This window comes from Hetaerina americana, unplaced genomic scaffold (genome assembly GCF_022747635.1).
Source record: "Hetaerina americana unplaced genomic scaffold, ioHetAmer1.1.p SCAF_25, whole genome shotgun sequence".
Lineage (NCBI taxonomy): Eukaryota > Metazoa > Arthropoda > Insecta > Odonata > Calopterygidae > Hetaerina > Hetaerina americana.
This window is the reverse complement of record NW_027286819.1, coordinates 180,681-201,994: the sequence shown is the minus strand read 5'-3', so window position 1 is coordinate 201,994 and position 21,314 is coordinate 180,681. Positions and strand designations below refer to the sequence as shown.

At 43.3% G+C, this 21,314-nt stretch overlaps 1 protein-coding gene across 1 annotated transcript in view; it reads left to right on the top strand.

Annotated features, from left to right (window-relative positions):
- Window positions 1-21,314, top strand: part of LOC139689566 (unconventional myosin-Ie-like) — a 516,942-nt gene that overhangs the window by 424,881 nt on the left and 70,747 nt on the right. The gene's annotated exons all lie outside the window — the stretch shown is intronic.

Here is a 21,314-nt window from a genome sequence, read left to right as displayed (position 1 = left end):
TACATATCGGCCAGGAGTGGGGACAAGGGCGAGCCCATGGCTAAACCATTGGGTTGTTGGAAATAGGTACCATTAAAAATGAAATAATTTTGGGAAACACACGTCTTAAGTAATACACAAAGTTCACTTATAACTGGCACTGGGATGGATTTCCGGATGAGGAAGTCTTCGGCAAGGTTCACCGCTTCCATGGGTGGCACGTTGGTGAAAAGGTTGCGTACATCGAAGGAAACAAGCATGCACTTTTTCTGGATGATCTTTTTCATAAGTTTGTTGACAAGGTCCAAGGAATGCACTACACCATATTCCGTGGAAAATTTGGAAACCTCCCTGAAGAGTACATTAAGCCTTTTCGCTAGTATGTGGTTGGGAGCTGACATATTTGATACTACAGGCCTGATCGGAATCCCATTTTTGTGAACTTTAGGTAGCCCGAAAAACCGTGGTGCTGAGGGATTCTGTTAGAAATTTAAAAATGAGAAATTTTGAAATGTGTCCGTTGGAAAGATGATCTTGCCAACGAAATTTTGTATTCCTCCCACTCCCCACTCCTAGACCTACCACTCTTCTAAATCAAAAATGTAATTCTCTTTTCTTCCCAGCTACAATGTAACCTTTTTACCCCTCCAAACTCCCTCTCTCACCAACCCCCCTCCTATGATCAGAAGGTATATATAGCCAGCGTGCTTCTATGAGGACCACCTGATGATGACGTTCAACGTCGAAACCTGGGTCGTGTTTTTAAATGAAGTGTGTGGAATTACAAAGTCAATTATTTCATCACATTTCAATATGTTATGCAAATTCCACAAAGTTACGCCTGAGACAACAAATTTTTTTAACGTTTATAATATTGCTAGTAGAGATAAAATCAGAACCGATTTCAGGTCATTGTTCAGGTATACATGCCACCGAGCATGTATATAGAAGTTGATAGGATATACGATCAGTTAGACGACACAATGGCGTATATACCTGCAGGGAAACATTTGATATTGATGGAGGATTGGAATGCATTGGACGGTAGGCGAAGGAAAGATGGGAAATTAAGGATTACGGATTTGAAATGACCATGGGTCATTTCATGGCCCCCAAAGGGGTCATCAGGAATCGAAACCGTTCAACCAGCTCCTAGCTACACTCACACAAGGAGGTGATTTCCCTTCCTGATAAACCAAACGGCTGCTTACTGAAAGAATTGCACCCTGAACCCCTTTTCACCCTAACCCTACCCCCCTTACATGGTGTGTGTGAATTTCAGTGGTCGCAGAGGGCGTGGGTGTACGTACAATTGAGGCGCCCTAGCCTCCACCTCCGTCAAGCCAACCTCCAGGCAGATTACTGCGGCGGGCATTGAGAGAGGGAGTTGGGCTACCCAAAGCGAGGCGCGGGCTGCTCCGGGGGAGGAGCGGCGTCGGATGCAGGCGGGTGAAAGTCTTTGTTTCCGAGGGGGAAAGACGCCCGCGTAAAGACATTCGCTTCCGGCCGCTTCCTTATTTCTTTTTGGAGAGTGATGTGGCGGAAAAAAATAAATTTCTTGGGTCGTAGAACATGTGTCGTTCATCGTTCCGGGGGATTCGGGGCCAACGTTCTACTGTTTCTCGTTCGCGTCTCCTCCGTCACCCTCTTCGGTGGCGCCGCCTCCCCGCCGAGGGCGCTCAGAGAATGGCGCTGCTGCGTCCGAACTAGGGGAGCAAGGCATCTGCATCGGAGGCTTGCTTTTGGGTTGGGTGGGCGCCCAATGGAAAGGCAGCTTCAGTTTGGGCACCCATGCGCAGGAGTACTCACATCTGTGTATGTAGTTAAGAATAAAGAATAAACATCATGTAGGAATGTAAATACGTTGACATTTAAGATACATTTTGCAAATTTTTTTACGTCTAATTGCAAAAACCAAATCATGGTTTTGTGGAATTTTGGGATCATTTTACAATTATTTGTTAGTTTTTTAAATAAAAATTTTCCCTTTCTCTGTTTTAATTTAGTAACTTGGGCGGTATTTGGGACATTTTTCGTATTTATATGCTTTTCTCGGACTAAATTTACTCTTTATAGGTTTACTGAATAAGTGAACTTTGTATTTTTTCACGAAGCCTTTACTTCACTTCTGCCGGTTTCAACTCATGTGGAGCATCATTACCGTCTATGATTATCCAGTTGGATGAACGTGGACGGTTATATAAATTACAGATTCAGTTGTGATGTGATGGAATGCTGTTCCATGGTAACAGAGACGAAGAATATTACAATTTTCCAATTGATTAAGATTGATTCCCGACTAGTTTCGACGCACGACGTCATTTGTATGCAGTGCATCAAAACTAGTGGGGAATCAATCTTAATCTAGTGGAAAATTGTAGTAGTCTTTGTCTCTGTCATTGTGGACAGATATAAATTTACTAAGTGCATACACTATCGAAAGACAACATTACGCTTGAAGATCATTTTTCGTTTGGATGCCAAAATATAGAGTCAACAAGCACGCAAGCCAGGCATGGATACAATTACAGTGATAACCCGGTTAATCGCGAAAATATATGAGAACATGGGTAAAAAATAATTTCAAAAAATACGAAGTTCCTGTCATTAATTTAAGCACCAAATAAAAAAAGGTATCGACCCCTCCACTCAAACATCTGTATTGAATAACTTGATAAAATAAAGTTTTTACAGGAATTAAAAGTACATCCATGGGGAAGAACCTTGCTTGGGATAAGCTCCGCCTTTTCCCACCTCGCGTTAATAGAGTTCTCCGTTTTTTAAACGCTCCCCGAGTAATAATAAGTGTTCTCTCTGAAAGAGAGAAACAAGGTTGTTCTGACCCACATATACAGGTATGTAGCATACATTCCCGCCATGGCGAGTATTCTTCTGCTGGTTGTCTCGCTTCAGGCGATTGGAATTGTGGGATTGCAATATGTCGTATTTAGGATACCCTTATTCTATCCTAAATCCGGGGGCCGAAATAGTTGCCTAAATTTGCGCCCTCTTGTTACTTTACGAGTTAGGACGACCGTCAAAATGGCGTCCTCCCTAAATTTGAGCGATTTAGGCGACTAATTGCTCGCAGCTCAGAGATGGGCAACTGAAACGTTGTTGGTACCCGAGTATCGATGTATCGAAAGACTTATGACTTGATATGTGTGATTGAATTTTATTAATGCGATGTCATGTTGTATCAAGTACTTTCTTGTTTGGAATGCGAAATTGTTTATGTTAGTGGCATACATGTGTCCTACGCGAATAGATTATAGTATCAATTGGTCAAGGGTGGGTTGATCCGTGGTGAGCTGAGCGGAAGGGTCCGGTTCGATTCCCCGTGATGACTCTCGTCACTCCCATTATCAGCTTCACCGTGAGTGATTTTTCGGGTCGACTGGTCCTTTCAGGGAAACCGCACAAGGATTAAGGGACTGCCCCTGCCCTATTGACCCCATGCGCGACTTACACTTGCGATGAGGAGGTTCTTCATTATGGAAAATAAATTTTCATTTTTCTGCAAGTTTATTAGTAGCGTACAATGCGTTTCGGTTCACAGCGTCATCAGGTGTCAAGGCATGTACCTGATGATGGTTCTGTCAACCGAAACGCATTATGCGTTACCTGTACTAATAGAATTGCGGAAAATTGCAAATTTGTTTTCCCATAAAGAAGCATATAATGTTGCAGTGTGTCTTAGTTAATTACAATTAGTAGTGCACATAGGATATATTGCAAAACGGAGGGTGAGGTTTTCCTAAAGCTCTAATATTTTACGGCTTATAGAATTATATATAATGTTTGATCGAATTGTTTTTATTTTCAATAAAAATTTGCATGTGTATAGTGATCTAAGTACATAAATTATATTCTAAACGGTGTCGAAGAACGGCGTACCCTCACTCTATGGTCATAAATTTGGCAAATGTTTCTCAGTCGTAGCTTGGATGTGAAAAATTTGGAAAGCCTTTCGTTTCCAATCGAACATCTAAGGTTATCGAAGTGAAAAACGATCGAAAACAATTCGATTCGGTGATAATGAAATGCTCATCGGGCGTAAATTGTCGATGTGCACTTATGTTAGGGCGCATATCGCGTGTCTCAATCAAGGGCGCGCGCGAGTGTGAGGCCGACGACCTCTGGGCCCGTGGGGGGGGGTGGGGGGGAAGGGGAGGGAGGGGCGTTTTACTCGAGGGTGCACTCCACGCAGAGAGAGTGCTCCTTTTTTTCCGTCCCCCGACGGTGCAGGTTGATTGGGAGGTGAAAGTGAAACGGACGTGTTTCTGCGCCACACTCTCGCCCGGCGAACGGACTTTCGATTCGCGAGGAATGCAGACCGGGGGGTGGTTGGCGCTGCAGTCGGTCGGCGGCGGACAACCCCAACCCCCCTCCTCTCGACACCGCCGTCCCACTTGAGCCGGCACCGTCTAGCGGAGGGCCCACAAATCACATGCTTGGGCCCTGGTTTCCTTTCTCCTTACTAAGTAGGCCTCTCATGTCTGGGCGATGGAGGAAACCGCCAAGCGAAGGCCTCAAAGAGTTGAAACATACACGAAGACTATGAACTCATCGTCGTTAGTATTCCAATCCCAAGATTGCTTAACTGCTGCAGCCCTCTACTCTTTTCCTCCACGGGGTGCGGCGCTTAAATCCGGACAAGCACGCGTTTCCTCGAATGAGATTTCCTCGCCGGGTTAGCGAAACCTTCCCCAGACTTCTCCGAAGCATTAAACTTTGCCACAATATCGTGAACAGTTGATCTGGAGTACCACCGGAAGAATCGAACTATTTCGAAATATAAGGCCCAGCGATAACACTTTCGATAATAGCGTCTCTCCGATTGTACTCAGCACTTGTGCCTAACATCTCGGCCATTTTGAAATTATGACTGTTTACTAGATGCCTATGGCTTTCAAGAAGGCCATCCGTGACCTCCAGTGGAACTACGATATGGCGGTAAATTCAAATCTAAATTTGTCCGGATTTAAGCGCCGCACCTATACATGATGCCAACTCTCTCCGATTTGGGTCTTCCTCCTTTTGGCGCCTTCCCTTCTGTCGCACGCATGTACTGAGCCCATTCCCTCTCCATTTCTAGCTCCTTCGTGAATGCCACATTTCCCGAATTCCGTTGGGAGTCAAAAGAACCCTGCTGTGTTGGGGAAGTCCCATTATTCTGGCGTTCAATGACGTCATGCACCTGGGCGACGCACGCGTCCAACTCCCGCCCTCTCCAGACATTCTGCGACAACGTGAAATAAGCGGTGGCTTTCCCCTCCGTCCCATTCCCGGCCGCCCCCTTGACTCCCTGCAGTCTGCCCAGCACGTTCCCGGTCTCCTTTGGCCCGCCTTGGCTCTTTTGTCTCTCATTTGGTGGCGCCTTCCTTCCAACGAGGATTATCCCAAAAGTAGTGGGACTGAGTCGATTAAAAAATATTATTGCCATGGTTGATGCATTCACTCAAAAGTCTTCGAAGTGGCAATACCCTCCTCCGTCCATACGCCGCTGCCAGCGGGTTATCCACGCCTCTTATGCCTTGACAGTGGCGCCCGGAATGCTGCTAAGCTCCCTCGTCACGACCTGTTGTGACGTTTTCACCGAACCGTGGTCGTGTCATTTCTGGACGGATTTAAGGCGGGGGAAGAGGAAGAAGTCTGGTGGGGCATTGTCTAATAAATTTGGGTCCTCACTCACATGGTCGAGGAACTCTTGGCGGATCCGCGTGCGAGTCTCCTTTTGTTCGTCCGAGAGCACTCGCGGCACCAACTTCGCACAAACCTTTCTCATGCCCATGATTTCGGTCACAAGTGGATGCACATCACTTATATGAATGCCAAGTTCACCAGAAACCATGTGAACACTAAATATGAGATCCCTGTCCCACAAAGCCTTCACTTTTGCTAGAGTCACTTTTTGAGGTCGAAGGGCGTACTGAACTTCGGCGTCTTATGCATCTTCTCTACCCTCCCGAAGCATTTCGTGCCACCCAAAAACACCCGATCTACCCATGGCGTTAACACCATTACACTGCCTTGAGCATGCCATGAGTTTCTTTCCCGGTTTTGCTCAGTTTCACACAAAATTTGATGGCGCAGCGAAGTTCCAAAATCCGATTCATGACGGATCGTAACGAGGTCACGTTCTAGAGGTTTCGCAAAAGAACGAATCACACGTCGCAAAGGCTGGGAGCCAACCTTCACCGGCCTCCAGCCTTTACTGAGACTCCCCTCCCTCGAACCCAGCCAGAGAAACCTCCACCCGTCCGTCCGGGGAAAAATAAGTCCTTCCACTTCTCAGCCCTTGTATGTTCCTATGGACGATTCCGGCGCCTGTCTCATTCTGTGGAATAGGCAAACAGTGTTCCCCGTGCGTGCGATTTGCTTTTCCATAGAATGTGCTCCATAGTGCCCTCCCCTCCTCCACCTCTTCATTTCTCTGTCACCTTGCCCTCGTGTGATCGTCAGCATCAGTTTCCAGCGCCAGGTTTCTAAAGATTTGGTTCTTCCATCTCGCCTGCTTTGCCATCGGCCCTTGTCTCTGGTCCATAGGCGATCCATCCGGGACTCAATTTATCCCAACCTGTCTAAATCGCACGGAACGAGATTTTGTTTCTTACTGCTGCGTTTTCAAATTGGCATTGAATGCGGGAATAGTAGAATTTCCCCGTCCTGTCTTGACCTGTCTTGGTATGGTGGTGGCCCGTCGTATAAACGGTAGTAGTTCATTTTTATGCCCATTTTTACACAACAAATAACTAATTTATTGGTTAAATTGAATCTCCCTCCAGCATGAATACAAATGTGCACGTTATTTGAGGTTTTTTACGAAATATTTGTTCCCTTTTCCCTTTCTCTACCAACATCCTCCGTTATCCCTTCCCACCTGGCCACACACATTGTTGGTGGATCGCGGGGTATTTGTGTGGATGCAGATGACTGTGATGTATCTCCTTTTTTTAAATTCATTTCGATTTCTTCATGGCAATCGCCAAGGCTGCGAGAACAGGAACACCAGCAAAAGTTTCTTTATTTATTTTTCAATTTTGAGAATCTCTAAGCAGTTGGTTCCCTCAACCTGCACTTCAGTTACCTTACAAATTCAGGTGAAATGCCTGCTGCACGTCGCAGTAATATTCTGCAGAGTGTGGTTGACCTGGGAAGTGAAACGCTGAGCCGCTTCGTGGAGAAACTCTGGACAAGTAGGCGTAAGTAGTGAGCCGTTCAGTTTCACGGGAATGAGCAGTGAACCAAAGGAAATTGTTCTCTTCCAGACCGAACGTAAAGTGCATTGAAGTCATGCCTTAAATTTATGAAGCTCCAGTGACCCATTCGACCTCTTTGGTAAATGGGGACGCTCTAATTTCGCCTCGGTCGTTTGTTTTGTTTTCAATTTATAATAATTCCTCTCTGCTCTTATAAACTTGTGAACCTCTTGGAATCAATGAAAAGTGTTAAACCTGTAGGGACTGAACGTTGGTTCAAAATGCCTCGTAATCTTTTAACAAGACCGTGGAGAATTTTTTCTGCATCAATTATTTTATAATAATGCATTTAAGGCCTTTTCAAGCAAAAAAAATATGCCACTCTTTTAATTGTCAGGTTTTTAATGTGGAATGAATCTAAAATGTGACTCCACTTACTCTAGGACATCTTTGGTGTGAATTGTTATTATTATTTGTACTATATTTTATTATATTATATTTATGACTAATATGTTCTCAAATAATTTCATGGTAGCCATTAGATTGACGTGGATCGCCGTAGCTGGGCCGGTCATTCGGCCGGTTATTCCCTATCCCTTGGTCTCTCGAGGCATTATTCTAAAGCCTCCACTCGCAGCTATTTCTTCCCTGCCAATTCCACGCTTCACAGAGCGGAATGTTTTCTTTCGCTTGAAAGTGAAACCCGTTATCTCATTCAGCTGTCGCACGTTCGCCAAATTTCTGGATTTCACTCTTTCCTGCGCCAATAAATTTACAGAAGCATTCCAAATGTATCCTTGGCCACGGGGCCTCTAACGTACGATTTCGCTACATTTTTATTCCTTGATTAGTGTTGACTTCGTATTCAATGAAATATTTTTGTGTAGTTTTTTCTGTTCTGGAGTTGTGTTTTTATCAGTTGTGTAAGGGTTGCGACGGATTTATTTGGTGACGGGCGATTTGTCCTCGCATTCCATTTCCGTGTCTCCAGCAGTGTTCCGAATAAGTGGGCTTCTAACTAAGAGCATGCATTTCAATTTGAAAAGGCAGCGGACTCTGCTATCCATTTGCTTTTCAGAAGGGGGAGGTTAAGAGCAGAAATCGCCCTTGACGTTGCCTCGAAATCCGCTGGGCAACCATCCTTTTTCTCATGTTTTTCGGTAAAGACCGTCTTTCGTGAGAAATGATTGCATCGGCATCCACGAAACGTTTTGTTTTTTTGTAAGGGAGAAACTGGTTATGAATTTTCTCATTCATCGTGTTTCTTCTCATTTTTTTAAATGTGAGGGATGATATTCATTTTCGTTCCTTGTCGGTGAGTTTCGGTCGATTGCGCTTAATGGAGACGTGCAACGGTCAGTGAAAGTGGGAAATATTGCGTGAAATGACAACCGCTTTCACGGCACTGTAATCTTCTCCCCCTCAATCATATGGCACGAGCGTCGAAATAAGTGTCATCTTTCTCAATTTTTTCGGTTACCCCGGAGAATACGTTTCTATTTATCGTAATCTTTACTTCTTTTCCTCTAATTCCGAAGCTTAACAGTTCAAATTGAGCTCTAGATAATAAAGGGTTTGTGCGTCAAGAGGTCTGCTTTCGTAATTAATTTGCCTCCATCTTATACATTTTTTAAGGATATTTTATTTCAGCTCATAAATGAACCTCCGTATTAGCCGTCCTACCTGAACTTTTTCCCCGTTTGGGTTTGCAAAATGGGGTTTCCATATTCCATGGGTTATATACGCGACGTAAGCTCTAAATTACAAGTAAATTCGATTTCACGTCGATAATGAGAAAATTATCCGAATACCCAGAGATCATCGCGGCAGATATTGGACCCGTGGCATACGATGCTAGTGAGCGGGCTCTCAGGATTCCTTTCTCGCAAAATTAGCGCTTGATTGAACGCAAAATTAAAGGTTTGATGCGTCCGCAAATTAAAAACAATATCCTCATTGTAAGTTTATCCGTCCTTCCCCTCATTAACAGGGCACGGTGTCATCACACCCCGTCCCTACGAACGACCCCCTTACCCTCCCAGGGGTATATGTCGAGGACACTTCGGCGGAGTCCCTCGTCTCTCCCGCCAGGGAGCTTGAAGGGGCCTTGAGACGTTGGAATGCAAAACGGCCGACAGAGCGGGCGCTGCGGAAGGCCATCGCCCGATGCGTCAAACTGGGGCGGGGCGGGGGTGCCGCCGCATGGCGCGATCGCCATTGGAGTCGTTGGACGCTTTTTCTGCCTCATCTCACCATGGAAATGGAGTGGGCCATGTTTTCTCCTTCGGGACATTGAAGGAGAATACTTGAGTGTGAACGGCGAAATGATGGAGGGAGACGACGATTTCGAATCTACGAGTGCATATGCGGCTCGTGTTCGAGAGTTGCTAGGACGGGCGAAGGAATTGAAAAGAGTTCGAATATTGGCATAAACTATAAAGGTGTGTGCAGTATATGGAGTACATTAACGTTTTGTCTGGCACTAAAAACATTGCAGTAGTTCAACTTTACCCCCTCCCCGTGACTTCTCAACTTTAATTGAAACTTTAATATGCCCGGATAACATGAAATGCCGACTGAATGAGGTGGGCATGAATTAAGCACTTAAAGATAGGAGCGGGTAATGTGTATTGGAAGCACCGGCGATAGGGAAGCGTGCGAAAGGAGTGCCTATCCTTCGCGGGTTTTGCCCTTTGACGAGAGAGATAATGGGTGAGGGTCAAATTACCGACCAAGTACACACAGCATTCCTTCCTGGGCTTTGACTTCCTCACTTTGATTCACGCTCTGAAATGTGAGAACGTGGCGCGGTGCTTGTTTTCGCGTTGAAATTTTTACTCAATTCTAAGGTGCATGGAATTAGGGTTGCCCTTATTTTTCAACTTTCTAAAAGTTTAGCTCCCACCCGCCTCTTGTGTTAATCAGTAAAAAACCATATGCGCAAACATTAGCTCCATCGAATAACTGCGAGGTGACCCTCATCGACCTTGAAGTTTTGAAATTTTTGCTCCGGAGGTCATATTATCATTTCATGTTTTAGCTATTTTATTTTCTGGAAGAGTTGCTTTGTCACTTGTTATTTCGTCAGTTTTTAACAATCGATTAGTAAAGGAAATGAATGTGAATCAGAGTTGAACATTTTTTTTATCCCTAGCATGCGATTTTCTAAAACTAAGTTGATAGAAAAATGACTAAATATTAGCCGTATGAATTATGTCATGTGTTTTATCATTATAGATATCCATACACATTGTGTATGCTAGTTGTTGGTATTTGTATGTGCATACGTGTAAGTTATAAAGGTTTTTGTGTTGGCTTTGCATGTGGTTTTGTTCTGTTTTACGGGTGGTGACCTAACACCCCCCACCACACACCCTTGCGGCGGCTTCCGGGGTATTATGTAGATATAGAGCGTCTAGATATCACTCTGAAAGTTGTTGTCAGTGAAACGATTTTCGGTTACTCTGAGTCAACTCCGTCGAAATATTCAAAATACAGCGGAAGTTCGTTGTAAAGAAGTCGTACGATGATGATGTTGATAACGGGCTCCGAGAGCGCTTTAAACAAGTCTTTTAGGTGAAACTGTAAAATGGAAGAGTGGAGTTAACGTATAAATGTCGATTCATTTGAATAGGTTCCAAAAAAACCTTAGCCTCGCTGGAAAAATAGCCTGATGACGAACCTAATGAGCGCTTTTTTTGTGCATTGAAGGCTCTTGGGAAAATATTCGCCAAACAATAAGCGAAACCGCGAGGCGTCCACAAATTGACCGCGACACCCGAAGGAGAACTCATAAAGTGCTATACATTTTGATGACGCAATGTAAAACGTAAATCCACTTTCGCGGAGATGGCTGGAGAAAGAAATCTTCGTCACTGTTGCAAAGCAGTGTCGATACTTGTTTCACTAATATAAGTTAAAATTTTTCCCAAAACGTGTTTCCTGTGCCTTATATACTAGAAAATAAGCAATGCTTCTTAGGCGGGTTAAATTCAATAGGATCGCTCGAAATGAACACTAATAAACTTATCAATAATTTCCTAAAGTATTTGGTTCGAGACGCCATTGTGCCATTCAGGGCGAGGATTCCGAGCAAACAGGGACATTTATAACAGTGCTCAATTTTCTCCGAAAGTTACTCAAAGAAGGTATTTGCGTTATTTTTCAGAAAAAACGAAAAATATACCATAATCAATTTAATAACCATTTAATTCACCCAAAGGAATTCTTATCTATTTAAAGGTGCGTTTCGGGCGGCCGCAAACGATTACTCACTGCTGAGTATTGCGAAGAGAGCATCCTCTTTCTTTGCCCTGCATTCTCTCTCGCTCTTCGTCATGACTACCTGCCTTCATACTGCATATCATCTCTCCATATTTCCTTCACCCACTTCCTCTTTCTTTTTCCTATTTCCTCCGAGATCAAAAATTGATACTTGAGGAGTTTTCTGGACAAATTATTTCCTCGTTAATAATCTGTAAAAGTTCAGAGAAGGCCTTCCTCTCCTGTTTCCCTGAACTCATCAGTAATTCTTCGGAGGTAGTGTTTCTCCCTACACTTCCTCGTTCGACCTCTATCTCCCGTCTTATTATATCTTAGTGATCCAGAACTCAAGTTATCATCGCCCACGTCCATCCTCATTTCTAAATTGGCCGGCCTAAGGTCCTTGCCTTCTTCGTATTCTTTCCACCGTCCCTGAATCTCTTCTGTCGCTATTAATAACTCTCCTGTCTTATCTCTTACGCTAGGTATAGTTTTTCCCGTGCTACTTCCTGGTAGTTCGAATATACTATATCCTTCCTTCTATAGCGCTTCTACGTTTCCTTGCATCTAAAATTTCCCCGAAGCCTCGCATTGATCTTTCCATTACATTCCCGTGACCCTATTAGTTTCTTGTCAACAACTTCATTGTTTGGGTCTCTAGGGGATCGGGGTGGTGCGGTAGCTAACGTGCTGGCTTCCTTCAGAGAGGGCCAGAGTTGGAATCCTGGAGGTGGCAGATGTATCAGGTGGCAGGTTTCAGTGGTATCCCCATCCTCCCTCGAAGTGCTTTATGGAGGGCACTTTGAGTTCGTACGCCATCCGTCAGATGAGACGTTAACCTTGGCGTCTTCACCTTGTCGCCTTTCGTTAAGAGCCGACGCCGGGTTTTTCTCAATCCTTAATCCTTTCCTCTCCAACCCTAATGGCGCGAATGGTCTCAGCTGTCGGTCGCCTCCCCTAAATACTACTACTAATACTAAATTCTCTTTCAACTCTTCTCCTCGTTTCCATGTTTGCGTCCCTCTTTATCTTATTCTTTCGTCCGTCTTCTTAAGAATTTCAAAATAATCAATATTAATTTTTAAAACCCTCCCTCATACTTTCCATATTGTTTCATACAGAAGACACCATCAAAGCAAGTTAGGGTCCATGTTCAACTAACTTCTCGGGCTACATGCTACGGGAAGACTAGCTAAAGCAATGCTTGCTTCAAAATCCAAGCCGGGGTATTTCAAATTCCCATAGCGAACAACTTTGAAGGGTGTGTTTAGAGGAATACGCTCTGGTTCACTCTTGGCCGCGTGCCTTGGAGTATTAGACGCCAGGGTGCGGTGTGGGTTTTGCACCCGGGGAAGGGGGCTCGCCACCCCTCAATCAATCCGCCCCGAGGAAGATCCGAGCGTCCTTCGGCGCGTCCAACCCTGGAAGGTGGAGGGCGAGCATTGGCGAGACTGCCCTCGGGAGGGAGGGAGCGAACGGGGTGGGAACTGGTTTACGCGGGTCATTAGGTGGTGCTGGGTATATTTCACGGAAAAAGTATGGTTGACCCAATAAGCGATAAGCAGTTTGTTCTCAATTGCATAACGCTCGGGAAATGGTTCCCCGAGTTAAAGCCCAGGCCCCCTTCGCTGGCGCCGAAAGCCGTCCCCCATAAGGCTTAATCTATTTCATCATTCGCAGACGCAGCCCGTGGGGCACACAGAAACACAGAACACTGTTGTATGTTCCGGACACCTGCCTTGCCTCCGCTTTCATTTTATTATCCTCTGCCGTGCATTGGCCCTTCACAATTTCGTATTGCCGTGCCCTCGGAAACTGACCTCTCCAACTGGAAGTTGATGTTTGTGATGCAACGCGTTCCCCTTCGGAGGGAGAAAAATCGTGGACCAGCGATCTTTCCACGAGGGCGCTAATCTTTCGAAGGGATCGCCGTCCATTTGCACTCGCTGTGCGCGCATGCGCCGTCGTGCTACCTTCTCTTTTAAAGTCTGGATTTATGTGAAGGGCGTGTCTAAAAAAGGCAGTGGAGGTAAAGTACGCCTTGGAAACTTCGGTGAAAATTATCATATTCGTCGACGTACGACATTCTTCTTCATTGAATTTCGACGCGAAGCCTGGTCGACTTCAACACGAATCCCTTCACTCTTCATTAAGTTCTTCACGTGGCCGCGTCGGCCCTACCTTCACATGGGAGTCTTAATTTGGTCTGCTTCCCCTCCCGCTCTCCCTTCTCTTATGCTTGCGTCATAATAGGACTGTTGTTTCCCTGTCTGGGCCCAGAGTAATTCATTGGGGAGGAGGGAGTAGTTCATAGGGAGGGGATCGAGAGAATCATAGAGGATGAGCGAGCGGTGAATAGTTATTTCATAGCCAACAAAAAATAGGTCAATGGAAAGTTTCCACTTCCTTCATTTGATGAATATATCTCGGAATAAATTTTAAGAAATGGGTGTGCATATATATATTACACATATATTGTCCATCATATTTTTGTATTAGGAAAAGTGGATGAAGGGGGTGTTGACCGGCGGTGGGATGTTGAAGACTGTGATAGAGGGTAGGATGTTGGGCAAAAGAGGAAAGGGAAGGAACAGGATAGGGATGTTGGACGGAATGAAGGGAGGAAGAAAGTACTCATAGATGAAGAGGGACCTGATATAGAGTAGGATGATGGATTTTGTGTTTTGTTAGGAGTAATAAAATATTTGTTTGGTAGTTGTGTCCATCCTAAAACCAACCTTAAACGGTAGATTACCTTAAAAAAAAAATATATATATATATGTACATACATATATATATGTACATATATATATACACACACATATATATATATACACACACATATATATATATATATATATACATATATATATATATATATACTACCTTGATCAAAAAGTTCCCGGAATAACCACCGTGTGGCGCTCCCATCGTTCCGATTTGAGTTCTGTTTTTTTTTGTTAAATTGGTACATCTGTTGTTGATATTCCCTTTAAATCTTAGTGTCATAACTTGACATTTGCAAAAGTTACGGTCGGTTTTCGGTATGTCCATCAGTGCTTCCTGCGATTTTTCCATTACTTCCTCTCGGCTGCTAAAACGCGTTCCCCGTAATGGTTTTTTAACTCGATTGAACAGAAAGAAGTCACAGGGAGCCAAATCAGGTGAATTCGGTGGCTGTTGGATGGTATTTGTTGCATTTTTCGTCAAAAAATTACGAATAATGATAGCACTGTGCGACGGTGCGTTATCATGGTGCAAAATCCACGAGTTTTCTGCCCACATTTCTGGTCTCTTTCGGCGAATTGCTTCACGCAAACGTCTCATAACGCCCAAATAATACTCTTTGTTTACTGTCTGGCCTTCTGGCAAAAATTCATGATGCACTACACCGTTGTAATCCATGAAAACCGTCAGCATTGCCTTCTTTTTTGACTGAAAACGACGTGGTTTTTTTGGTCTCGGCTCATTTGGTGAACGCCATTCACTTGCCTGATGTCTGGATTGCGTGTCGTACTCATAAACCCACGTCTCGTCTCCAGTAATGATCCTTTTGATGAATGTGGGATCGGATTCAGCCTCGCAAATCATGTCTTTTGCGACGTCAACACGGTCTCTTTTTTGCATGAAATTGAGGTCTTTTGGCACCAACTTTGCTGCTACACGACGGAAACCCAAATCATTAACCACAATGTCTTGGGCGGATCCATAGGCAATGTTCAAGTCCTCCGCTATTTCTCTGATGGTTAATTTGCGGTTATTGACCAACATTTCTTTTACTTTATCAATTTTTTCACCGACTTTCGATGTCGATGGTCTGCCACTGCGTTCATCATCTTCGATTGACTCACGACCACTTCTGAACCGCTCGTGCCACTGGTAAACGACCGTTTTTTTAGAGAATCGTTGCCGAAACACTTTTCCAACATTTCCAACGTCCGTGCGCCACTAAATCCGTTTTTTACGCAAAATTTAATACAAGTTCGTTGTTGCAAATTTAAATCAATTTCTGAAATTGTAAAAAATCGACAACACACACAGAGATAGATGTACTCTTGGCTACGTAACTTTTGCAAATGTCAAGTTATGACACTAAGATTGAAAGGGAATATCAACAACAGATGTACCAATTTAACAAAAAAAACAGAACTCAAATCGGAACGATGGGAGCGCCACACGGTGGTTATTCCGGGAACTTTTTGATCAAGGTAGTATATATATATATATATATATATATATATATATATAGCGTCTCTCTTGAAGAAGGCCCCTGTGAGGGCCGAAAGCTCGAACAATTTACCGTGTAAGTGTTCTTTTATATGTGTCTATTCTGTTCTATTTGTGTTATGTTGTGTCAGCCCATTATTGTGCCGCTCGTATGAGTTTTTCCGTACAATCGTTATATATATATATATATATATATATATATATATATATATATATATATATATATATATATATATATATATATGGGTCGCGGTAGTCCAGTGGGTAGAGCGTTGTGCTGATGACCGGAGGGTCCCGGCTTCGATTCCCGGGCAAGGCACCTGCACCTCAACCCAAGTTATGTGATTTTTCGGGTACCAGATCTTCCTGGGAAACCATAACCGGCACAGGAAAAGGAACTGGCCCCCTTACCCTGATGTGTAAATTTCACACGCCGCATAGGGCTTAGTACTGGGTGATCTCTACCATCATCTACCAAACCGACCTTCGGGTTGATTGCTGTGTGTATGGTTTATATATATATATAATAAACTTTGACAGCAACAAACAATATAAGAACACCTAAAAAGATCACTCACACGTTGTTTATTGATCATTTCGACGGAATTCAACTCCGTCTTCATCGGAAGAAATAGAAGTAATAATCATTACTTCTATTTCTTCCGATCGATGAAGACGGAGAGTAATTCTGTCGAAATGATCAAGAAATAACGCGTCAGTGATCTTTTTGTGTGTTCTTATATTGTTATATATATATATATATATATATATATATATATATATATATATATATATATATATAGCAAAGTTAAATCGTTATCGGGAAGTAAGAAAGGAAGAGCTATGCTAACAGTTAGAGATAAGGCGGGTAAGGTAATAGTTGACGCATGAAAGATCCAAGAGAGATGGAAGGAGTATATAGAAGAACTGTGTAGTAAAGAACTCCGACCAACAAAGTTAGACATTGAAAAAGAATATGACGTAGAGGAAGACAGATTAGGTCCAGGCATTTTATACGATGAGATAGAAAGGGCATTAAGGGAGATGAAACTACATAAGGCAGTGGGGGTACAAAACATTCACGCGGAACTTTTAGAATGCTTAGGAAAATGTGGGAGGAAGAGGCAATATGGGCTCATTCGTAGTATTTTTGAGGAAGGAATCTGGCCGGAAAACTTTGTGAGATCAGTTTTAGTTCCTATTCCGAAAAAGGTAAAGGCTACATAATGTGAGGACTACAGGACAATAAGTTTGATATCCAACGCAGCTAAAGTTGTTCTCTGGATCATAAACAAAAGGATAGAGAGTAGGGCAAATGATTACTTAGGTGATAATCAGTTTGGGTTTAGGAAGGGGAGAGGTACACATGATGCCATTGCAGTAATGAGATTATTAATCGAGAGGAATATAGAACACAACCAGGAGGTATTTGCCTGTTTCGTAGATTTCGAAAAAGCGTTTGATAGAGTGAATTGGGAAAAACTAATGAGTATTCTGCAGAAAATAGGAATAGATTGGAGGGAAAGGAGGCTAATCCGCAACCTGTACATGTCTCAGACTGCTCAGGTGCGGGTGAGGAACGGGGAGTCCGGTTTGGCAGTGTTAGGAAGAGGTGTAAGGCATGGTTGCCCATTATCACCGTTGCTGTTCAACCTGTATGCAGAGGAAATGATTAAAGAGATATTGGAAGAACTGGAGGTAGGAATGAAAGTGGATGGTAAATTCGTAAAATCAGTTAGGTTTGCTGATGACCAAGCTTTAGTTTGTCAGTCAGCCAAGGGGCTGCAAGCATTGCTTAGTGAATTGGAAATTCAGTGCGACAGGTATGGGATGAGAATCAATATTAACAAAACAAAGGTTATGCGATTTTCTAGAAAGAAAAAGGCCAAACTTAACATTAAAATAGGATGGCAAAAACTAGAGCAGGTAGAACAGTTTACGTATCTCGGCAGTGTTTTGGACCAACACGGTCAAAGTAGTAGGGACGTAAGGAGAAGAATTGCGCTAGGCAAAGAGGCTTTCACAAGGAGGAGGGAGTCGATGACAGGGACTTTGAGTAAGGATGTTAAGAAAAGACTCGTAAAAACTTTGATATGGAGCGTAGCTATGTACGGTGCGGAAACGTGGTCATTAAAGCAGGAGGATAGACGTAGATTGGAGGCTTTTGAAATATGGGTGTGGAGAAGAATGGAGGAGGTGAAATGGACAGAGAAGAAAACAAATGAGGAAGTACTTGGTATGGTGGGCGAAGAGAGGGGTTTATTGGGAGCAATCCTATGGAGGCAGGAAAGGTGGATGAAGGGGGTGTTGACCGGCAGGGGGATATTGAAGACTGTGATAGAGGGTAGAATGTTGGGCAAAAGAGGAAAGGGAAGGAACAGGATAGGGATGTTGGACGGGATGAAGGGAGGAAGAAAGTACTCAGAGATGAAGAGGGACCTGATGTAGAGTAGGATGATAGTTTTTGTGTTTTGTTAGGAGTAATAAAATATTTGTTTGGTAGTTGTGTCCATCCAAAAACCTACCTTAACCGGTAGATTACAAAAAAATAAATAAATATATATATATATATATATATATAAATATATATATATATATGTATATATATATATATATATATATGTATATATATATATATATATATATATAGCTACTATTCGCTCTCTTGCTAATATACCACCACGTTATTTCTGCAAGCCTTTTTTTATTAAGTAATGAATTATTACTCTATTTAGTTTACATATCTTTAAGACTCTGATTCATGTGAAAGTCAATATAGAAACTTACCAATTAAGATCTAACACCCATAACTACTCAAGAAGAGGTAAATCAAATCTTAATGCTACTTATTGGAGATTGTCATCAACTTACAACATATTTCATAATATTAACATACGACTGAATAACTATCTGCCTACTCAGTTGAAATTGGACTGTAGCCAGAGTTTCAAGAATATAGTAAGCTATAATACCTGGTTACATGCTCACCCACTTTACTTTTACTTTTGTGATAATCTTCATCACATTTAAGAACTTATGCTTCTCAGTCACGTGATATTTATGTTGACGATATTTAATATGGTTGTATCATTTTTCAAAATGAATAAAGTATTATTATTATTATGTAGATTTAGACACGTTATAGGCACCGACTTACATGGTAGAATATAACGCGTACATAAAATCAGGGAGACACCAGATAGTAGAACGAATAGATTTAAAATTTCTTTCGTTTTTTCTTCGTAACATTAGAGATCAAAATAGATATTTCCGCAATCGCTTGGGAGATAATTAGAATCGGTAGTGTGTGAACATTTGTCAATGTCCTGCGTGTTATTTTTTTTAATAGACCCATCTTTATAGCATTTATACAACACGATTTGAATATACGTATCCTTTTATTGAATATTGTTGCTCTTGTAAGTACTTTCTGTCGTGTTATTAAAATGTTTCGAGTGCATGATCAAACTAATATTTGTGTAGATGGGACGTGATTGGGATTGTGCATGCATGGCTGGTGACCTGACATCCCCCGCCACACGCTCTTTCGGGGTGTCGTGTAGATGCAGATGCATGCGTTGCGTGCGACGCCATAGGACGTCGTCCATGGGATCCCCTTGGGTCGCGCACTCGCGGGGAGTTCCGATCCGCTATCCCCGCGGTCGCCCCGAGGAAGATTCCCGGGTGGCGACTGCTTTGTGTCGGCGGGGCTCTCCCCTGTCTGCGTCCGCCGCTCGCTCACTCTCGAGAGTGTGACCAGTGGACCCGAGCAGAGCGGCCGAGGCGGGGGAGGGAGTGGATCCGGCCCAACACCAACCTCTCCTCTTTCACCACGACCGCGGAAATTTGAGGTTTGACTTCGGAATAATTATGTAACGAGCACCTCTCCGCGTCCGCCTCAACCTTGAAGACTTCTCCGTTTGAATTCCTTGCGCGGCGAGTTGCCTTCTCGACTTAACCTTTGGCTCCCTTTCTCTCTCTCACTCTCCCTGCATGAGTGAATCATCCTCAAGCCTTAGCAGTTGATATAAAGATTAAGGATTTCTGAGATTAGTTCAGCGTTACAGATCCTTAAAAGGCACTGTAAAGAGTTGTTGGGGTTTAATTTACGTCATTTCTACCTCCAGTCACAATTCTTCAATTTCCTGTATAAGATCCGAAAACTTGACAGATTTCCCCCGTTACATTGGTAATTTAAGGTCAAAATGTATGAGACGGCGCATTTTAAATAAACATCACCATACAATGGCATTGCTCTTTTAAGTTAAATTTGAGTTGAAAGGACATCACTTTGGACTCCAGTTTTCGTAACTGCGTGTGCCGCGTATGCACTAACCATACTATATATCTCGGTACTGCGATGGATGATTGTTTTCCTATATTGGCCGAAATCCGCCGTGGGAAGTGGCCGATGATACCCGTCGCTTCAGGCGCAAGGCCCTCTGGGAATCCATTCATTTTGAATCGAGAAACGAACTCTCAGTTGGCGAAGCAGCATGTCTTCATAATGTCGGTTGCACCACGCCATGATTGAATGCAGTTGATGATGACACTTCACGTCGGCCGTCACTAAATGTATATTTTGTTGGAATGGCCTAGTGTCTTTTGTCTTCATTCAGCCGGGAATGAGATTTTGCCGGAAGGCGGTAAAACCAAGTGGGCCGGGGGGGATTGGATAAAGGTTCATGTGAACAGTGTGGTTCTCGTCTTACCTGAAGACTCCAGCATTTCATTCAGCAGCTCATTCCATTCATTCGGCCGTAGTACGTTCTTTATCTATTTATCATTCCAGCATTTATGCGTGTAAAATTGTTTTATTACAACTTGTTACAGCGAAGAAGCTACCTGATAGGCTTCATTTTCAAAATGAACTCTCGAAAGTGAGACAGATGATGTGAATCTCCATTACGGGTACTTGTGTTGCCATAGTGTTACTCTTCAATCTGCCAGTCCATGAGTAGTCCACTGTTGCGGCGACGTCTTGCATAATTTCAGTTTTTACTACCAGAAATATTTTATGTAGTTCAATTTCGATCGAAATTAGAACTATACTGTTTTGTGATCCCATAATAATTTTAAGATTATCGCCATTTTATCTTATGAGTTTATTATTTCCGTTTTCCCTGAGTGTGTCTCACGGCGACGGATTCGTTTTCCCTCCAACTACACAAGATACAAGTTAACCGAATCATCAAATTTAAGTTGAACTTAGTTCGCTGCAGTCGAATCTTTTGGATTGAGCATCGAGGTGAAATTGGTAATACTTTCGCGTGAAGCAGGCCGTGAAGTATTGGGGTCATCAATAGTTATGACCTCCATATCTCTGTCCTTTTTTCGAGAAAAAATGAATAAGGAAGCATTCAAGTCGTCTCGGTCTCTTCCCAATTGGCGTTATCTTTCAGCATGGGTGTTTCATTGAACACAGCGATGGAGAATTTGGTGTTTTCATAGCGTGTAATGTGTGAATTATTCCACCAGGTGCCATGTTGGAACGTTTCAATGGCTGGCATCTATCATCGTCAGTAGTGTGACTCAGGGTATCCCCCACGCCCCGGGAACCAAGACTTGGACCCTGCCTTCGAAACGTCGGCGGCCGATTATTTCCCAACCTGCTCGGACGCCCTGCGTGAACTTCTCCAATTT